Source organism: Erythrolamprus reginae, chromosome 2, assembly GCF_031021105.1.
Source record: "Erythrolamprus reginae isolate rEryReg1 chromosome 2, rEryReg1.hap1, whole genome shotgun sequence".
Taxonomy (NCBI): domain Eukaryota; kingdom Metazoa; phylum Chordata; class Lepidosauria; order Squamata; family Dipsadidae; genus Erythrolamprus; species Erythrolamprus reginae.
This window is the reverse complement of record NC_091951.1, coordinates 146,156,910-146,177,954: the sequence shown is the minus strand read 5'-3', so window position 1 is coordinate 146,177,954 and position 21,045 is coordinate 146,156,910.

Here is a 21,045-nt window from a genome sequence, read left to right as displayed (position 1 = left end):
CTTTAGTGTATAGCCATTGTATCTTTCTTTCTTTTTTTATTATTATTTTTGAATAGGCACACACATAACAAGAACAGACATACAACAAACATTTGGGGTATTTATAACCCCATTTCTGTCAGAAGTTATTATCTGATATATATACGTTATACATTACTTTGTTAATGTTATGATTGCAGAATCCTATTTTATACTGTTAATAAAATTACTTCTATTATTAAACTACTAAACAATATCCCTGTATAATTTTACTTCATTTGTTATTTCTTTCTTTTAACCCATTATTAAAATGTATTTCATATTTTGTAATAATCAGACTCCTTTTCCCCTTTCAATTTCCTTGTAAGCATATCCATTTCTGTGCAATCCATAATTTTTAAAATTATCATTGCCTCGTTTGGTATCTCTTCAATTTTCCATTGCTGCACATAAACAATCCTCACTGCTGTCAAAATATGAATTATTATTATTATTATTATTATTATTATTATTATTATTTATTAGATTTGTATGCCGCCCCTCTCCGCAGACTCGGGGCGGCTCACAACAGTGATAAAGAACAATATAATAGTCTAATAATTTAAAATCTAAAAAAGCAATTGTACATTTAAAAAATCTAAAAACAAGGAACCCCAATATAAAAAACATGCATACCGTCATATCATGCACTAAAACTACATAGGCAGGAGGAGATGTCTCAGTTCCCCCACTCTTGACGACAGAGGTGGGTTTTGAGGAGTTTACAACAGGCAAGGAGGGTAGGGGCAGTTCTAATCTCTGGAGGGAGCTGATTCCAGAGGGTCGGAGCCGCCACAGAGAAGGCTCTTCCCCTGGGTCCCGCCAGACAACATTGTTTAGTCGACGGGATCTGGAGAAGGCCAACTCTGTGGGACCTGACCGGTCGCTGGGATTCGTGCGGCAGAAGGCGGTCTCACAGGTATCCTGGTCCGGTGCCGTACTTAATAACTATCATCCAGTCTCCAACCTTCCCTTTCTGGGGAAGGTTGTTGAGAGGTGGTGGTGCTCCAGCTCCAGCGGTCCTTGGAGGAAGCCGATTATCTAGGTCCTCAACAGTCGGGTTTCAGACCCGGTTACAGCACGGAAACTGCTTTGGTCGCCCTGATGGATGATCTCTGGCGGGCCCGGGACAGGGGTTCTTCTTGACCTCTCAGCGGCTTTCGATACCATCGACCATGGTATCCCTCTGCGCCGGCTGGAGGGGTTGGGAGTGGGAGGCACTGTTCTCCGGTGGTTCTCCTCCTACCTCTCCGGTTGGTCGCAGTCGGTGTTAGTGGGGGGCCAGAGGTTGACCCCCAGGTCTCTCCCTTGTGGGGTGCCTCAGAGGTCAGTCCTCTTCCCCCCTGCTATTTAATACCTACATGAAACCGCTGGGTGAGATCATCCAAGGGCATGGGATGATGTGTCATCAGTACGCTGATGATACCCAGCTTTACATCTCCACCCCATGTCCAGTCAACGAAGCAGTGGAAGTGATGTGCCGGTGTCTGGAGGCTGTTGGGGCCTGGATGGGTGTCAACAGACTCAAACTAAACCCTGATAAGACGGAGTGGCTGTGGGTTTTGCCTCCCAAGGACAATTCCATCTGTCTGTCCTGGGGAGGGAATTATTGACCTCCTCAGAGAGGGTCCGCAACTTGGGCATCCTCCTTGATCCACAGCTCACATTAGAGAAACATCTTTCAGCTGTGGCGAGGGGGGCGTTTGCCCAGGTTCGCCTGGTGCACCAGTTGCGGCCCTATTTGGACCGGGAGTCATTGCTCACAGTCACTCATGCCCTCATCACCTCGAGGTTCAACTACTGCAATGCTCTCTACATGGGGCTACCTTTGAAGAATTTTCGGAAACTTCAGATCATGCAGAATGCAGCTGCGAGAGCAATCATGGGCTTTTCCAAATATGCCCATGTTACTCCAACACTCCGCAGTCTGCACTGGTTGCCGATCAGTTTCCGGTCACAATTCAAAGTGTTGGTTATTACCTATAAAGCCCTTCATGGCACCGGACCATGATGAGGTACTGAAATTTTTTTTAAAAAACCCCTTGCATCTATCTTTCTAAAGTGCCCTATAAAGATATGAGTAAAACCATTGCAAAATAAGAACCGCGTCTCCTTTTCCAGTGACACTCTGCAGCACTCAGAAATTAACAAAATGTGAATATGGCCAAAATGATTATGGTCTGACAGGAAACAGTGTATGTGTCTCAGGTTTCCTAATATTGCTCCACTGGTACAGGAAAAAGCTCTTGGAAATAGACTCTCATTTGAGCAGGTGAAGAAGTTTGCTCCAGAGTATCAGCTTCTAACAGAAAGGATGTTGGAAGGGGCAACAAAATGTTTCATGATGTTTTCTCATGCAAAATGGTCATTAACGTTACTGCTAATATAAACTAAAGCTTGAAAGAAAAAAGAACTGGGGGAAAAAACCAGATTGAACAAACATCTGACGTACATTTTGTCCTTAATGAATGCTGGTTGAATATAAATATGCAACCTTCTAAGAGATGAGCATATCCATTCTGATTCTGATTTATTATTCCTCCTGATATCACTGCAGTTGTTTCCATCAAGAAATGGGACATTTCTGGTGAAAAGATAATAATTTAAGATGAAGTCACTTTCTTTCTCCCCCCCCCCCACGTGTGCACACAAAAAAATCCTGAAAACGGAATCGAATCTACAGAAATTTCCCCAGTTCTCCAATAATTGAAGATGACTGAAGCTTAGTGCTCTTCCTAAGCACAGTGGGACATCATGCCATCCTGTAGCGAGGTTTGAAAAGATTTCAGAAAGGAACATACTGCGCTGCGCAGTTTCTACATCCGTGCCAAACCAAGAATTAATTGCAGGATTTGTATTATACACAGAAGCAGATTGCTAACATTATTCCCCAATTGCAAAAATTACTACAATATGGAATTTTATCAAAAATAGAAAAAGGAGAAATATCTGAAAATTGTTTGTGTGTGTATGTGTGTGCAAAGGACCCATTTGCCCTATCCACCTCTAACTTGCTGTCCTTTTGATATTATTAGATTATAAATTCTTAAATTTCCTCTAGCAATACTTCTGGAGGGCATTACCTTTCAGAAAATAATTTTGGCCACTCACTCTCCCACATTGTGTACAAAGCTATTCCAGACCTATTAAGAAATAGAATGTATTTGCTTCTTGTGAAAAAAACAACACATAGTACAGTGGTACCTTTACTTAAGAACACCTCTACTTAAGAACTTTTCTAGACAAGAACCGGGTGTCCAAGATTTTTTTGCCTCTTCTTAAGAACCATTTTCTACTTAAGAACCTGAGCCCAGAAAAATTTCCCAGGAAATTTGTGAGCAGCACAAAGGCCTGGCCAGTTTTCTGCCATTCCCATTTTAATTCTGGCCATCTCGGGATTTTCTGGCCTTCCAGAGGAGCCTGTCGGTGGTACTTAAGGAGGCTTTGGAAGTCCAGAGTATGTGGAGCATTTTTCTTTCTCTGGGTGCTTAGAGAGGGAATAAACCTCTGCCAGCACCCAGAAGAAAGAAACATTCCCTTCGCTCTGGGCAGCCGAGGAGTCATCACAGCGAAGGAAAGGCGCCGGCTACAAAGCAAGCAAGTGAGAGGAAAGGGGAGCCCTTCAGCATGGGAAGGAAGAGGCAGCAGGTAGCAGCAGCAGCAGCCAGTGTATGGGAGGCAGCCTCGCGCCAGGTGTATTGGACGCACATATTATCAGAGTCCCTCTTTTGTTTTAAGCCTTAAAGTTTTTGATTTTTTTGATTACCCCAATTCACCTTTTTCCTTCAGCAGTGACTCTCCTCTTCCTCTTCCTCCTCCTTCTCTTCCCACCCAAATTCTGAGCTTTTATTTCTTTCCTAATGGGTTTACACACATTATTTGCTTTTACATTGATTCCTCTGGGAAAAATTGCTTCTACTTAAGAACGTTTCTACTTAAGAACCTGGTCATGGAACGAATTAAGTTCTTTTTAAAAAAAAAGACTTCCGGGTGGGAACAGAGTTGCAGCGGGAGGTTGGGGATAGAGCTCCGTCCCCAATGCTCCTTTTTTCCTTCTGAAGGTCACGTTCTGCGATCTGATCGGGCTTGGAGGGCTCGATTGAGAACAGGGGGTTTCCCGGATCCCGAGAGGTAAAAAACACTTGCCACGGAGGGAAGGGATCACCCCACAGCTTCAGAAGAGAAAAAACCATGCCTCAGTTCGCTGGCGACACGGCCATAGCAGCACAACCACGTAAGAGGAAGAAAAGACGCAATAGAAGAAGTCGCTTGAAAAATAAGATTAACAGAGAAGAGAAAGAAAAGAAAAGAAAAGAAAAGGAGAGAGTAAGCTTAAAAACTTTTTTTTTTTTGGATTCCACAATCTTTAAACAGCAAAACTTTTGAAAGAAAATAAGGCGAACAAAGAGAAGTTTGCAGAACTAAATCCTTGAGTGAGTGGAAAACTACCAGCCGGAACTTCTTTTTTCTTTCATGAATAAATTGTAAGAAAGAAAAAAATCTTTTTCTTTGTGAATTCCCATCTCTGGAAAGAACAAACGATCTTGCATTTTATAATAAATTTAGGAGATGAGGACTGATGTACTAAAAAATTAAATTTAAGAATTTAAAGAAGAAAAAAGGGAAACTTAGAGTGGCTGCTGTTTCCGTAACTTTTTTTTTCTTGGAAGGACTTTCCCCCCCTCTATTGTAAAAAATAAAGAAAGCAAGAAATCTGCATAAAAGTTAAAAGGGATGAGAATATATATAGTGGAACAGACGATTGGTAATTTAAAATAAAGGACTGAGCTTTGTTGGATTAAATTTGACTTTGGAAAATTGACATTTGTATTTGCTAGGAGTGGACTATTTTGAAGGAGCCTAAAGTACAAATGGATTAAATTGCATACAAATGAAATTCTAACCTGGATTACAATTTGATAATTTTGTTAAAAGACTTTTGGACTTTGGACTTTATATCTATCATTTGAAATAAGAAGAGGAATGAATTAGACTGGGACTAAAGAATAAGGACAAAGAGAACAGTGATGAAAAGAAAATTCAAAGTGAAGTCTTTTCATTAAAAACCTTTAAAATTGGCTGCAAAGAAAATTTAGTAGAAGTATATTCATTGGTGTTATTTCCTACATTCTATTCAATAGTTATTTTGGTGTTTTCTTTATTTTCAAATAGACTGCAAAGGTATATAATGAACTGTTAATCTCCTTTTTTCTCCCTCTTGGTCTGATATAACCCAACTTCTAAGAACTAGGTTGTTGTTTTAATAGATTTGATTAAGATACCAAATAATCAATTAACTGTTTAACTGTTTAATTAGTAATTAATTAATTATTAGTTAATATCGGAGTTTATTAAGTTTAATACTATATTTTTTTAGAGTATAAGTTTATTAAGTCGTATATCATACTATTAAGTTTTATATTACAAAGTTTCATATTTTTGCATCCATGGAATCCAGGAAGTGATCACTTTGGCGTCCTTAGCAACCTGCTGGTATACGTGATCAGGGCCGCCGATAGACGGGTATTACTGGGACTGCTGTCCCGGGCCCGGGCAAATTGGAAAATTGGGGGGCCCCGGGCCCCGGCGCCCGCCAAAACCTCCCCAACCCCGAAGAGAGCCTGAATAATGGGGGGTGGCGGGCCCGGCGCTTCTCCTGCTGAGCCCAGTCTTCTCCCAGTGGCTTTCAACTCCTCCCGCCGAGGAGCTGCAAGGCTGGCCTCGGCTCCCCTTCCCTAAATCCCCGCCAGCCCCCTCCTTCCCTTCCCACCCTGCCCTCCTTTCCCGAGGCGTCCCTTGCCCATCATCCCCTGCCGGCCAATGGGGCAGCGGGACTGCTAGATGGGCAGCTCTTCCGGCGAGGGTGGGCCTCCGCCCGCGCAGAAAGCATCCTCTCTCACACCCAGCACCGGCCATGGGGGCTTCCGCCGCCGCCTTCCGCAAGGCCCCCAGAGGAGCCGCGTGGGTCTCCAGCCTTCTCCTGGTGAGTCACCGCGGCAAGGATGCGGGTGAGGGAGAAAGGGGAACCCGGCGCCTTGCGGTAGAGGGGTAGGTCCTGAACGCTCCCACTGACTCCCCTACTGCGGCGGCTCTTTCGCTTGAGAGCTCCACGCTGAGTCCCAGCCTTTTTTATATCCCTCGCCGGCCCACTCAGGAGCATGCTCAGATGACACGCAATTGCCATTTAAAGGCGGTGAGACGGCTTTCCTTCCGCCTGAGGTCTCCACGACTCTTTCTCGCTTTTAAAAAAAAGGCAATAACAACAACAAAGTAACGGGAACAACCCCCGCGACCACCCAGCGGGGAGCGCGTGCGCGCACACTCACACATACACCCACCCACAGAGAGACAGAGAGAAAGAGAGGGACAGAGAGAAAGAAAGAGGGACAGAGAGAAAGAAAGAGGGACAGAGAGAAAGAAAGAGAGGGACAGAGAGAAAGAAAGAAAGAGAGGGACAGAGAGAAAGAAAGAGGGACAGAGAGAAAGAAAGAGAGGGACAGAGAGAAAGAAAGAGGAACAGAGAGAAAGAAAGAGGAACAGAGAGAAAGAAAGAGGGACAGAGAGAAAGAAAGAGAGGGACAGAGAGAAAGAAAGAGGGACAGAGAGAAAGAAAGAGAGGGACAGAGAGAAAGAAAGAGGAACAGAGAGAAAGAAAGAGGGACAGAGAGAAAGAAAGAGAGGGACAGAGAGAAAGAAAGAGAGGGACAGAGAGAAAGAAAGAGGGACATAGAGAAAGAAAGAGAGGGACAGAGAGAAAGAAAGAGAGGGACAGAGTGAAAGAAAGAGGGACAGAGAAAGAGAGGGACAGAGAGAAAGAGGGACAGAGAGAAAGAAAGAGAGGGACAGAGAGAAAGAAAGAGAAGAACAGAGAAAGAAAGAGAGGGACAGAGAAAGGGAGAGAGAGAAAGAGAAAGAAAGGTAGAGAGAAAGAGGGAGAGATAGAAAGAGAGTGAGTGAGAGAAAGAGAAGAGAGAGAGAGAGAAAGAAAGAGAGAGGGGGGAGAGAAAGGGAAAGATAGAGAGGGAGAGATAAAGGAAGAAGAGAGATAGAAAGGGAGAGAGAGAGAGAAAGGAGGAGACAGAGAGAGGGAGAGAGAAAGAGGGAGAGATACAAAGAGAGTGAGTGAGAGAAAGAGAGAAGAGAGAGAGAGAAAGAAAGAAAGAGAAAGAGAGGACAGAGAAAGAGAGAGAGAGAATTAGAAAGACAGAAGGACAGAGAGAAAGGGAGAGAGAGAGAAAGAAAGAAAGAAAGAAAGAGGAAGAATAAATATTAAATATTGTATTTGTTCCCATTTTGTTTTTTACTTTAAATAAGGTATGTGCAATGTGCATAGAGATTTGTTCACACGTTTTTTTAATAGTACGGCCCTCCAACAGTCTGAGGGACAGTGAACTGGCCCCCTGTGTAAAAAGTTTGGGGACCCCTGATCTACACTGTTCAAAAAAATAAAGGAAACACTTAAACAACACAATATAACTCCAAGTAAATCAAACTTCTGTGAAATCAAACTGTCCACTTAGGAAGCAACACTGATTGACAACTTGGAGTTTATATTGTGTTGTTTAAGTGTTCCCTTCACTTTTTTTTGAGCAGTGTACTTTGAAATTAACTTGGATACCACGGGCTCGTTCAGACCTGCGTTTACCGATGGGCGTAAAAACTAGATCGAAAAGGATATTGAGATGTGAAGCAATATGAAATTGTATTTGGGTTTTTTTTAACAGCTCCTATTTTAATACCACTGATAACTACACAACCCCCTGGATAATTAGAATAGAATAACAGTGGGAAGGCACCTTGGAGGTCTTCTAGTCCAACCCCCTGCTTAGACAGGAATCCTACACTACTTCAGACAGATGATTTTTTTTTTAAAAAGTAGTTATTATGTAAACATTAAAAAAATAAGATAGTACATAATCTATCATTTTACAATATACTTATTTGTTTGTTTAAATTTTGTATTTGCATTTTATAAGACAAGCAACAAAACAACACAACATAACAAACACCACCCCCGTCCCTTTTGAACTGTTATCCTCACAGTTCCTTCTTTATATAGTTATACGGCCTGTAACATCAGCGGTTATTATATGATTATTCTATAGTTCCAGTAAAACTAAGGTCAAGTTGTTGCTATCATAATCTTATGAATAAAGTTAATTCTGGGAACATCGGGTTTTATTTACAGCTATTTTCAGATGATTATCTAACATCTTCTTAAAAACTTAAAAAAAGTAGTTTTAAAATGGCACGGGGGGGGGGGGGGCAGACACTTAGGCTGTATGGGGCCCCAAAATTCCTGATGGCGGCCCTGTACGTGATATCAAAGCTTCACCCCCAGAATCTCTTCATGGGAGGAATTCCCCAGCTGCTTCAAAGGGAGGTTTTTTTCATGTAAAAAAATTATTTTTACAAAAAAGGTCACCGCAGCAGCACCGCAGGCAAAGGGAGGTCCTTTCACGTGAAAATAAAAACTTTTATTTTTACATGAAAAGACCTCGCTTTGCTTGCAGCGCCGCTGCGGCGTTCTTTTTTGTAAAAATAAAAAAAATTATATGAAAAGGCCTCCCTTTGAAGGAGTTGGGGAATCCCTCCCACGAAGAGATTCTGGGGGTGGAGCTTTGACATCACATATACTGGCAAGTTGCTAAGGACGCCAAAGTGATCATGTCCTGGATTCCATGGAATCCAGGAAGAGATCACTTTAGCGTCCTTAGCAACCAGCCGATATACGTGACATCAAAGCTCCGCCCCTGGAATCTCTTCGTGGGATTCCCCAGCTCCTTTTGTGCCTCCCTCCCAGCCTCCCGACCAGCCAACAGCTCCCCAGTGTTCACCTTCCTCCGCCGCCACGGGCGCCCGGCTCCTCCTCCTCCTCTTCTCAGCAGATGACAGCCAGGCAGTGGCTTTCGCAGTGTTCGGCACAAACACCGAACTAAAGCATGGTTTTTGAAAAAGAATCGGGTTCGGGTCTGGCATGCCGAACACCACAAAATTCGGTATGGACCTGAATTGTGCGTGTTCGGTTTGCCCAACACTATTGACAACCTTTATCATAGACTAGGGGAAAATTTATAGAAATTAAGAGTGAGAAATATCTGGCGGGAGCGACACCCTTTAACTAGACAGTATACCTTTTATTCGAATCCCCATAAAATTTGGACAAGGATAGACATGGCCTGGGCCTCAACACAAACCACAGAATATATTAAAGATATAGAGATGGATACAAATACATGGGCTGATCATAATCCCTTAGTAATTTATTGGAAAGGACCCAGGAAACAAATTAAATGGCAGATGAATAGGAATGCTTTACGAGACCCACAATATAGAGAATGGATGGAAAAAGAACTAGATATTTTTCTTAAAATTAATAAAAATTCAGAAACTTCCCCACAAAATTTATGGGATACAACTAAGGCATATATCCGGGGTTAATGATCTCCTATACGACAAGGAAAAATAAAGAAAAAAAGAAACAACATGAACAATTAGAAAAAGAACTGAAGGATCTAGTTGTAGTATTATAAAATAATTCATATAATGAAAAGACAAAAAGAAAAAGAGATCTGGTCAAACATAAAATAAATCTTATAGAACAAGAATAAATAGCTGAAAAAATTAAAAGAGCCAAAAACAAGAATACTTTGAACACGCCAATAACTGGGATGATGGCTAGCATTTAAATTAAGAAAACATAGACAATAAAAAATAATAAAGAAATCGGTAGATGGTAAATGAATGACAAAATTCAGAACAGAGGAAAAAATAAAAATAGTTGAGGAATTCTGTAAGGCCTTATATAGAAAAGAAGAAATAAAAGAAGAAGAGATCTTTAAATATTTAAATTCTCTAGACCTAGCATTTTTGTCAGAAGAACAACAAAGAAGGTTAAATGGCCCATTTACTATGGCTGAACTTCAGATGACTTTTAAAAATAAAAAAAACAATAAAGCTACAAGCCCTGATGCCATTCCGGCAGAATTGTATAAAATAGAAAGTAATGTATTTATGGTGAATATGTTAGAGATTTTTAATAGGATTATAATGGATGGTAAAATTCTCAGATCCTGGTCGGAGGCATTAATAACTTTAATACATAAGACAGGTACAGAGAAAGATAAAATACAAAATTACAGACCAATATCTTTATTAAATGTCAATTATAAATTTTTTACTTCTATTTATGCATTAAGACTTAATTTTTTTAAAAATGAAATAATACATGGAGATCAAAATGGCTTCTTACCGTGCAGACAAATAAAAAATAATTTAAGAACGATTATCAATACATTAGAATGTTATGAACAACATCCAGAAAGACAGATGTCATTGGTATTTTTGGATGCAAAAAAGCATTTGATAACGTTGATTGGACATTTATTAAAATGCAATTAAATAAAATGAGATTTGGGACAAAATTTGTTAATGTAATAGATGCGATATACTCAAATCAAACAGCTAAAATTATATTGAATAATGAACAATTAGAAAGTTTTGAGATTTTTAAAGGTGTAAGACAGGGTTGCCCTCTTTCACCTCTATTGTTCATTTTAACTCTGGAAGTTTTGTTGATAAAGATAAGGGCAAATAATAAAAGGATTAGATATAGGAAAAGAAACCTATAAAGTTCAAGCTTTTGCAGATGATGTGGTTTTTATAGTAGAAAAGTCTATAACACGAATTAAGTTCTTAAGTAGAGGTACCACTGTACTACCAAACAAGACATTTATCCAGCTATTAATCATCCATCCATCCATCCATCCATCTACCCATCCATCCACTCTACTTTCATGGACTTTATCTGATAAAGAAAAATATGTGTAGGGGAAATCCAGTTTGGAAATGGAAGAGTGTGAGATCTGAACACAGACTTGAAATCTTTCTCACATAGACATCACAGAATAATTTGCCAACCTCAGTCTAACCCCTTATCCCCAGCCATGATACATTCTTAAGGTAATGTTTTCATACTGCAAAACATCTAACGTTTTCAAACCACAGAAAGAGCCTTGAGAATTGGGACAAGGCATTGTGCAGCTCTTTTTATTGCACAGCAAGAATCAAATTCCACCAAACATCAATAGTGAAGAAAGGTTTTTACACTTGTAAAAATACAATACAGAGAGACAACATGAAAAATGTCCAGTCTTCGAGCATACCCATTGTAACTTGAACTGTTAGATTTGTGCATAAATGAAGAGGTGAGTCACAGCAACAGTTCAGGACCTTTATTATCTTCTAGCTGAAGCTAATACGGAATGCTGGCAGGCTGCAGGGAAGCCACTTTTAAGGGTTTCTCTGAAGCCAACCAGCCACTGACATGGGTTTAAAACTCTCGCCACAAGATTTACTAATCAGCAGCAACAATGCAAATAATCCCTACGTACGTACATACATAACATTAGCATTTGAATTTAGGTGCCAAAGTTTAGGTTAATATGGACCTTCAATTATTTCAGAGATCCAGCTAAACATGTGAGAAACTGAATATAAGGGGCAGGGATTTTGCAAATCAAGCACGATTTCCTCCCAACATTTATTACCGAAGTGAAAAGCTTGCCTTGAAAGTAGACAGATATGACTTTTTCAAGCAGAATTCACAGTGATGTCTTCTTTTCCATATCAATGGCATCTGGCTTGATAAATTTACCACCATTTCTACAAGCTCAGTCTAGTTAATCCTAAACATACTTATTTGAGAGTAAAATCCTTTTAAAGCAATAATACAGATTATATCTCTTTGCCAGGGTGACACTTGTCTCATAAATCTGGGAACATACAATATTTCCTCTAAACTACATTTGGGCCGACATCTAGATGTAAGAAGACTGTCTGATTATACAACTTGCTTTGTAGGAATTTTCAATGCATTTCAGTACATTGGAAAATAGGATTTTAAGAGTAATATATAAAACTCTTTTACTATATCTTGCAGATCAATTGTTTCTTTGACATTCTGTACATCATTTGTTGATCCAGGCTGAGGAACTGAAAAAGGTTATGGCATCTGAGGAATATTTAGATTAAGAGCAAACTACAATAATGTTAATGCAAAGATTCGAACCATGAGATTTTCTTTACTGAATTCTGAAATCCATTAGAGATTCTTTTCTGAAATTAGTACTCATGATGTTACCTAGTTTGGCTAATGAAACATTTCCAAAAAACCCCAAAAACAATTAAGATCAGAGAGCACTAAGACTCCTTATTTTAACTTTGATTTACAAATATTTTCCTTTATTGTCTCCACTTCTTCTCCCAAACCCATGGAAAAGTAACCTGGGCACAGTTTTATTTTTCTTCCTTTATCAAATCATTGTTTTCTCTGCACTGTACATTGATAATGGAAAGAGCACTCCTGCAACTTGACTCAGGAAGAGTAACTTAAGTCCTAGCCGGTTTTATCTTATGGTAAGAAGACCTTGGATATTTTTGGTAAAGTTTGATGATTTAATGATTTTGTCCTCCCATCCAAATAATACAGGCTGCTTTAACTGTCACTCACAGCAAAAATTACCGAAATTTTAATCTAAGGCCAAGAAAGGCATCAAGAATATTGAGCTGTTAAATACTTCATAATTACTTCCTTTGTTTATTTCACCTTTGCCTACAGCCAAAAGTATAAAACCCAGTTGGTGAGATTTGCTTGCCAGATAATAATTGTCTTCTCAAAGGATCCCTTGACACCTGAAAGTTAAAATATGAAAGTTTTCTTAATTACTTGCTAGAAGGGAACTTTTGACCGTGCCTCTCTGGGCGTTATTAAAAGTGTGTGGTGGTTTGGGAAGTGAAACTCCAGTCTGAATTATAAAACTTCACTTCTAATAGGAAAGGTCTACTGAAGTTACCCAGAGCTGAAACCTCTAAAGACATTTTAAGGAAAAAAAGGACAGATCAAAACAAGACAAAACAAAGCACAAAAGTTTTCTTTGCTCTGTATCTAGCTAGCTTCATCAAAATGTATGAATAATCATAGAAGTACTTTTTCTCTTCTATTCTTTTTGAAATATTTAGCACTTTCTCAATATTATTAACTACTGGTATACACATCAAATATACCAGCTGTAAGTTTTCAATATAATGCCATCACCTAGTCAATATAAAATGCCATGGTGCAGAGAGGAATTAGCTGTAAATATGCTAGACTCACCAAAAAACAACAACAAACAAACCCCAAACCAAAACAAACCCCAAGGACTTTCCTGCATTATAACTTTAAACCGCTTGACTCGCATGCCTAACGGTCAGTTTGATCTAGTGGTTAAGGTACCAGGCTAAAACCCCAAAAATTCCCAGTTCAAGTCCCACTTTAAAAAATGAAAGGCAACTGAGTCTATGGAGAGGGGCGGCATACAAATCCAATAAGTAAGTAAGTAAGTAAGTAAGTAAGTAAGTAAGTAAGTAAGTAGGCAAATAAATAAATAATAAACAAACAAACAAACAAACAAACAAATGACTTTGGACCAGTCTCTCTCAGCTCAATTTATCTCACAGGATTGCTGTTGTGAAGAAAGTAGGAGGAGGAAAGAGTATTAGATATGTTCACCATCCTGAATTATTTATAAATATAATAAAGGTGTGATAAAAAAAAATAAAATAAAGCTGTTTTCCTCCACTTTCGTCACATGGTGCCCAATAGAAACCATGCTTACTATGAGCTGCCTCCTGCTTCTCATCTGTCTGGCCCATGTCAAGAAATCAATCATTAGTCCCCCCACCCCACCTCTTTTTTTCAAGCAGGCAGATCTGTAGAACATTAGTTTTCCACGGAGACATTTCCCATCTGGTATGTCCATCAGTGGACCAATAAGAAATTTAAACAATTGAAAATACTGTTTCACTACATTTTCCAAATGACTAGGCTAGGAGATCAAACTGGTAGGACAGTTCTATCAATATAATCTGGTTAAAAAAGAAAGATTAAACAAGAAACATTTGCCATTTTGAAGGAAGAATCCATTGTGTATAAAATAATTTAAGTTTTATTTTAAGAATATCAGTATTTGCTGTCTGTCTGTAGTTAACAAGATTAGGATTTCCTGTTTTTCCTTATCTTGTGACTGTCACTTTGGGATCTGTTTTTAACAAGATAAATGTTTGCTGTTTAATAAGATAAATGTTTGCTGTTTACCCAATAAACTATTCATCTCCGGGAGAGGGAGGCAGGATGTAGACCATATTTGGGCAAGGAATTCTGTGTACCCCTATGATAAGTTGAGGAATTCTATGTACCTTTGTGATTTGTAAAAACCTATATAACCTGCTCTTTAGCTTCTGTACAAGTGTCTCTTCCCTTGGGAAGAGTACCCGCTTTGCAAACCGTTTTTGATATACCCAGAGAGAATAAACATTTCTGTTCTCTTTGTCCAAACGTCTCGTGTGAACTTTTTCATAAAATTTCAGCGCACAACTTGGGGGCTCTCCCGGGATTCCATCCTGTTGACTGTCCAGGGAGGAACGTCTTTAGGTGCACCCTGTCCCATTTGGACAGAAGACGAACCTCCATGGATAGGCAATTGGCTCTGGTAGACCCGTAAAATTGGCTAAACGAGATCACTAGGACAAGGAGACAGAAAGAGGAAGAGACAAAGAGATAAAGAGAAATAATAGAAGGCCCCTCGAGGACCGGGCAACCCTGTGCACAGGTCTAGTAAGTACCTGTAATTTGCTATGGCATTTTACAACTAAGGGACTACTTACTCAGACGGTTATTGGGCGGGTAGGCTAGGTTGTTTGGAGACTATTGAGTGTGTGTGGTGAGACGTCCTTTTGAGGGGTCCTATTAGAGGATCTGCAGGACGATGTGAGAGTTGACTCCTGATTTGCGGTTCCATCCTCCCGCGAGGGAATTGGCCAGAAAAGGAGGCACGAAAGTTGGTGAAGTGTGAATTGAAAGTCTCAATAGTGCAAAACTCCAACAGGGAAATCCTAGTGGGAAAACTACCATTAACGTCCAAGGGCGAGATAATTCTTGGAAAGGTGGGCTAGGTAGCTTGGAGACTAAAAGTACTCCAATCTCCTAGTGGTAAAACTGCCTCGGGTGGGCTAGGTAGCTTGGAGACTAAAAGAGACTTCAATCTCCTAGTGGGAAAACTGCCTTAAAAATCCAAGATCAAGAAGTAAAGAAAATAATGGGAAATAAAGAGTCTGCAGACATAAAGAGAAAAAGAGAGAGAGAGAGAGAAAAGAGCCTGGTTCAGACTCTGAACCTGAAGAGAAAGAGTTGTTAAAACTTTTATTTAAGGAAGTAAAAGAGTTAAAGGGGCAGATAGCCCAGAGTTAAAGAGTTAAAGAGCTGTGTAGTAACAAAAGGAGGAAAGTTAGATTTTGAAAATGCCTGGAAATTGATTTAGACCCTCCAACTACTATGCAGATTTCAGGAGAATGGAAATTCCCCAAAACATGAAGTTTACTCCAAGTAAGAAAAGAGGCTGAGTGATTAATAGGGGATTTAACATAATAAGGATGTGTAGAATTGGATTGATTGTGATATGTTTGACTGGCCGGCAAATGAATGATGTGTGTGTTTGTGTGTAGAATGGAACTCATTAGCTTATGAAAAAGCTCCCTGGAATAATTGTAGATTTATTTGTATGAAATGGAGTTTTGATATGAAAATGATGTATACAAGCAGTAAGAAAAAGTTGGTGTGAATGCATTTTTGATTATTTAAAACAGTAAGCTGTAACTAAATGTACCGGTATGTTATTTTCTAAAGCTAGAAGGAGGGGAAAAAATTGTTGAGAGAATGATGAGTGGAGAAAAGTATTACATTTCTGTGTAAATATATATATATGTAACATTTTCCTTGTCAAGGATTCTTTTGCCTTGAAGGAGTAAGAGAGAGAAAGGATAGCCCCCCCTTTCAGTGTAGCTGCTCGCTTTTAACAGTTTCCCCCCCTCACTCCCCCTTCTCCTTGCTTGAGAAAGGAGGGGTCAATGGGCAGCTTATTCATAAAGCCTTTCACTGTTTGGATTTGATTCTTTTTTTAAAGATAATTTGAGGTTTTTAAAAGAATTTTAATTAAACAAACACACACACACACACACACATATATATAAATATGGAAAAGATTTTGAAAAGATTTTGATGTTTTAATCTATGAGAATTTGCTTCCATTTGAATGGAAGTTGAATCTGATTCATTTTACTAAAAGCAAAGCATTGATTCTAAAGTTTGCCCCAAATATATTTCAGAGCATTTATGTCTCTGTGTGGGACACATTGATTAATAATAATAATAATAATAATAATAATAATAATAATAATAATAATAATAATAATAATAATAATAATAATAAAAAAAAAATTAGAAGACAGGGTGCTCCACTTTAGGGCTTTTTTTTTTTGTTAACAGCACAAGTTGTTGCCCTTCAGAAATTGTTACAGAACTGATTTAAATATTTTCAGTGTTACTGAAAGAAAGCATAAAATTAATTGTTGGAGGAGCTGTGGTAGTTAGCACCTCTCTTTTTGGTCTTGAACCAAAAAGCCAGTAGAGGGATTGAAAGAGTTTGAAATATGGATTGAAAGAGTTTGAAATATGAGAGAATACTTATGGAGCAAATGATTAGTGTTAGCAACTGATGTTAACTTGAATCCAGCTTAGTTTTTAAGAGGAGATTTAGAAGAAGAAGCAAATAAAATTAATGAGATGAAGTAATTAAATTACAGACCAGAGTTAGATCTGACTTGATGGATGTGTCCTTGAGAAAAGGAAGAGAAGGAGAGGTTTTGTTTAAGCCAATTAGAAAGATGTTGGAATGTAAGAGACGGGGCAGAGGATGATTTAAACAGTAAAGAAGGATTCTGAAGTTTAGTGGAAGAGAAAGGAGAGGTTTTGCTTCCCGAGGCAGGGACAGAGGCAGAGGCAGGGACCAAGATAGAAGATGGGGATTTGGAAGTGGACAAGGAGAAAGGATGCTTGGAATGTGATAGATGGATCTTCAAGATTAGTGGAAGGACATTGTTGCAATGGATATGCCATTATTAGGATAATAGGATAATATGAGAGAAGAACAGGGATGGTAGGCACAATAGTGTGCTTTTGCATGCCCCTTACAGATCTCTTAGAAAAGGGGAGATATCAACAGTAGATAATTTAAGGTTGAAGATTTTGGGGTTAGGGGAAGAAACAACAGAGTCAGGTAGTGAGCTCCAGGCATTGATCACTCTGTTGCTGAAGTCATATTTTCTGCAATCAAGTTTGGAGTGATTTACATTTAGTTTGTATCTATTATTGTGTTGTTGTTGTTGTTGAAGGTGAAGTCACTAATAGGAAGGACGTTATGGTGTATGATCTTATGAACAACAGTTAAATCAGTTGTTCGGAGGAGACGTAGTTGTAGATTGTCTAAGCGTAGTATTTGAAGTTTGGAGGAGTAAGGTAGTTTGTTTCGAGAGGAGGAGTGAAGGACTCTTCTTGTGAAGTACACTGTATTTCTGGACTGTCTCAATTGTGTCAATATCAGTTATGCAATGTGGATTCCATACAGGTGAGCTATATTCGTGTATTGGTCTGATGAATGTTTTGTAAGCTCTGGTTAATAGTTCAGTGTTTCTGGAGAAGAAGCTATGTAAAGTTAGGTTTGTAACTCTTAATGCCTTTTTTTTTAAGCAATGTTGTTACAGTGAGCTCTGGCAGATAGGTCATTGGATATGAGTACTCCAAGGTCTTTGACAGGGTGAGGGTTAGCTATGAGTTCATTATTTCCAAGTATGTATTTAGTATTTTGATTCTGTAAGACAGAGCATTTGTTGGTTGAGATTTGAAGTTGCCAGTTGTTACACCATTCAGCTAAATGATCAAAGTCATTTATTAGAGGAAAACTTGGTCAGTGATTAAAAGAAGAAGAAGAAGAAGAAGAAGAAGAAGTTACCCAATCACTGATCTGCACAAGTGACCGAATTATATGTTTTATTGAGAGCTCTAGAATTAAGTAGAGAAAGGATAGTAAATATTTTTACATTGATTCAAAATATGTTTTTGGAGTTGTACTCACCTTTGGAAAAATTTAGAAGGAAAGGGGATATGTGACAAGTCAAGAAAAAAATAATAATACATTTTGAGTTAATACATCAGGTTTTAGAAGCCTTAAAAGGGCCACAAGAAATTGCTGTGATTCATATTCAAGCACATCAAAAGGGGGAAGAAGAAGATAAGAAAGGAAACAGATTAGCGGATAGAGAAGCTCAAGCAGTGGGCCAGAAGGAGGAGGAAGGAGTGTTTGTTCTGATTCCTCAAGTATTAGATCCTGAAGAAATTCTATTTAGTGAAGGTAAACAGGAAAAACTAAAGCAGATAGGAGGGCAGGAGGGGAAGGATGAGAAATGATTCCTCCCAGATGGAAGACAAGTATTAAACCAACCTTATTTTAGGAGAATAATGGAAAGATTACATGAAGGGAGTCATTGGGGAACTCAAGGATTGATAGACACAGTATTGAAAACATTTACTGGGATAAAAATATATACTACAGCACAATAGGTGGTGAATAAATGTGTAAGCCAAAAGGTAAACAAGAACTATGTAAGACAATGACAATGAGAAGGAAGATCACTTGTATTATATCCCTTTCAGAATGTACAAATAGATTTTATAGAAATGTCACAAGTGGGAAGATTTAAATGTTTACTGGTAATAGTGGGTCAGTTGATAGGATGGGTGGAGACTTTTCCATGTGTAGATGAAACAGAACAAGATTACTGCTAGAACAAGTTATACCTAGGTACGGGTCAGCACAATAAATTGTTTCAGATTAAGGTAGACACTTTATTGGGAGAATTGTGCAGGGAACTATGAAACGGTTTGGGAATTTATTGGGATTTACACAGCCCTTGCACCTTTCTGGGAAGGCTGAAAATATGAATGGTAAAATAAAGCATTGTTTAACTAAGTTATACATGGAGACTGGGCTAATTTGGATCAAAGGATTATCTATAGCTCTGTTGAGAATTAGAATTCAGCCTCAAAGAGACACTGGGTTAACGTTTTATGAAATGTTGTTTGGAATGTCTTTAAGGGGGGAGTGGATTAAAAACAGGAGATTTCCATATAAAGATCTGATACAATATTTGCAATCATTGTCCTAGTCTTTTGAATATTCCAGATTAACTAGCCTGTTGTTGCAAACATCTGTCCTGAGTTTTAAAGTAAAGAAATTGGTGATTGGATTCTGATAAAACGGTGGAAGCTCAAGAAACTCCAACCTATGTGGGAAGGCCCGTTCCAGGTGCTGCTGACTACAGATACCACTGTTAGAACTGCAGAACGAGGCTGGACTCATTATACTCATGTGAAGAAAAGCAGTGCTCCCAATACATGGACAAGTCAACCTGTCGGACCCTTGAAGCTGCGGATAACCAGAAAATAAAATGCTTATTTTTCCCTTTCAGCCTGGATGCCTGTACACCCACAAGAAGAGAAATGAAGGATGGGTAATGCTATTATGGCTAGGGTTGATAATGAGAAAAGCAGAGGGTTATCGGATTTGTATAAGTGCAAAAGGTGGACAGGGGAGAGAAATGGGATGGGAGCCCTGAGAGAAATGTACTTATGTGTTTAATGAAATGGTAACTGAATGGCCCAAAGATGAGACACATCCTTGCCATTGGGGTGGTCTCTGGGAGGAATTTCAGTGTTATGTTATAATTGGAGCTGAGGATCCATTATGTAAGGTGAATGCAGAATTACAAAAATGGGCAATGTGTGGATGGTGGAATAAGACTATCCCATTCACCTTTATTCACAAGATTCCAGTCAATATAAAATGTGGAAATCAGTTGTATTCAGATTTACCTATGGGATGGACAGGCCGGTGTGCCTTGGACACTAAAATAACAAAATCAACCAGAATATTAAAAACAGGGAGTTTTTGGATGACTGATGAAAAGAAGGTGCAAAATAATAATAAGAGGGAAAATAGACATAAGGGAGAAGGGAAATGATTGCTAGAAGTGCATAAAAGAGTACAAGCAGGGAGCAAGATAGGGCAAACTTTGGTTTACCAAAGCAAATATGAGTGTACAGGAAAAGCTTTGCAGTGTCAGTTTAGAGTTATAGCATATCATGTATGAAAGCAACAAGGCAAAATGACATGTTATGATCCAAAGGAAAACCCAGTTCAATATTGGTTAGAAGTAAAGGAGGGAAATGATCAGGGAAAGCTTCATTCTAAAGTGTGAATAAGAAATCCTACTAATAAAACTTTTAGAAGCTTGCCAGTTGGCCAAGGTACCCACTGGATATGGGAATATGGATTGGCAAAGAACATATATATATATAATGACAAATATATCTGTCCTCAAAAATGGGAGGAGACTAAAGAACAGTGTTTTAATACTGATGAAAAATACTGTCCTTATTGGAATTGTGTAGGTTGGGCCACATGGAATACTAACCCTGGAGCCAGTGGATACATTACCAAAGTAAATGTGCAAAGTAATTGTGAGAACAATAAGTGTAATTTTGTTAATTTTACCATAAATAATCCACAAGAGTTTATAAGTAAATGGGGAAGCCAACATGGAATAAGAATATATGGATCTGGGATTGACACTGGAGGTTTATTTTATTTAAAAATTAGTAAGTTAGTAGAAGAAGGAAACCCATTAAGTAAGACCTTCTTCTCAGACTTTTGGGAAAAGATTGAGAAACCTTTTAAGTACCAGAGGGAGCCAGAAATTTGCCAAAATTATTGCTCAGACATTAAATGTGTCCAATTGTTATGTGTGTGGGGGAACAAATGTAGGGGACCAATGGCCCTTAGAAGCAGTAGAATGGAATATAAGCATAGCATATGAGCAGAAAGTTAATGGATGCTACAAAATCCGATTGTGATTAGATGGTGTGTAAATAGAATAAATCTCCATGCCCCTAATATTGGATATGTCCCTTGTGAAATAATGATAGTTTTAAATATTACTGCTCGAACCAATAAGACTGTGCCTGAGAATATTACCATGCCTGAGAATAATCTATGGACTAATGATGTTACCATGTCTTATTTCCTTAATTAGAAG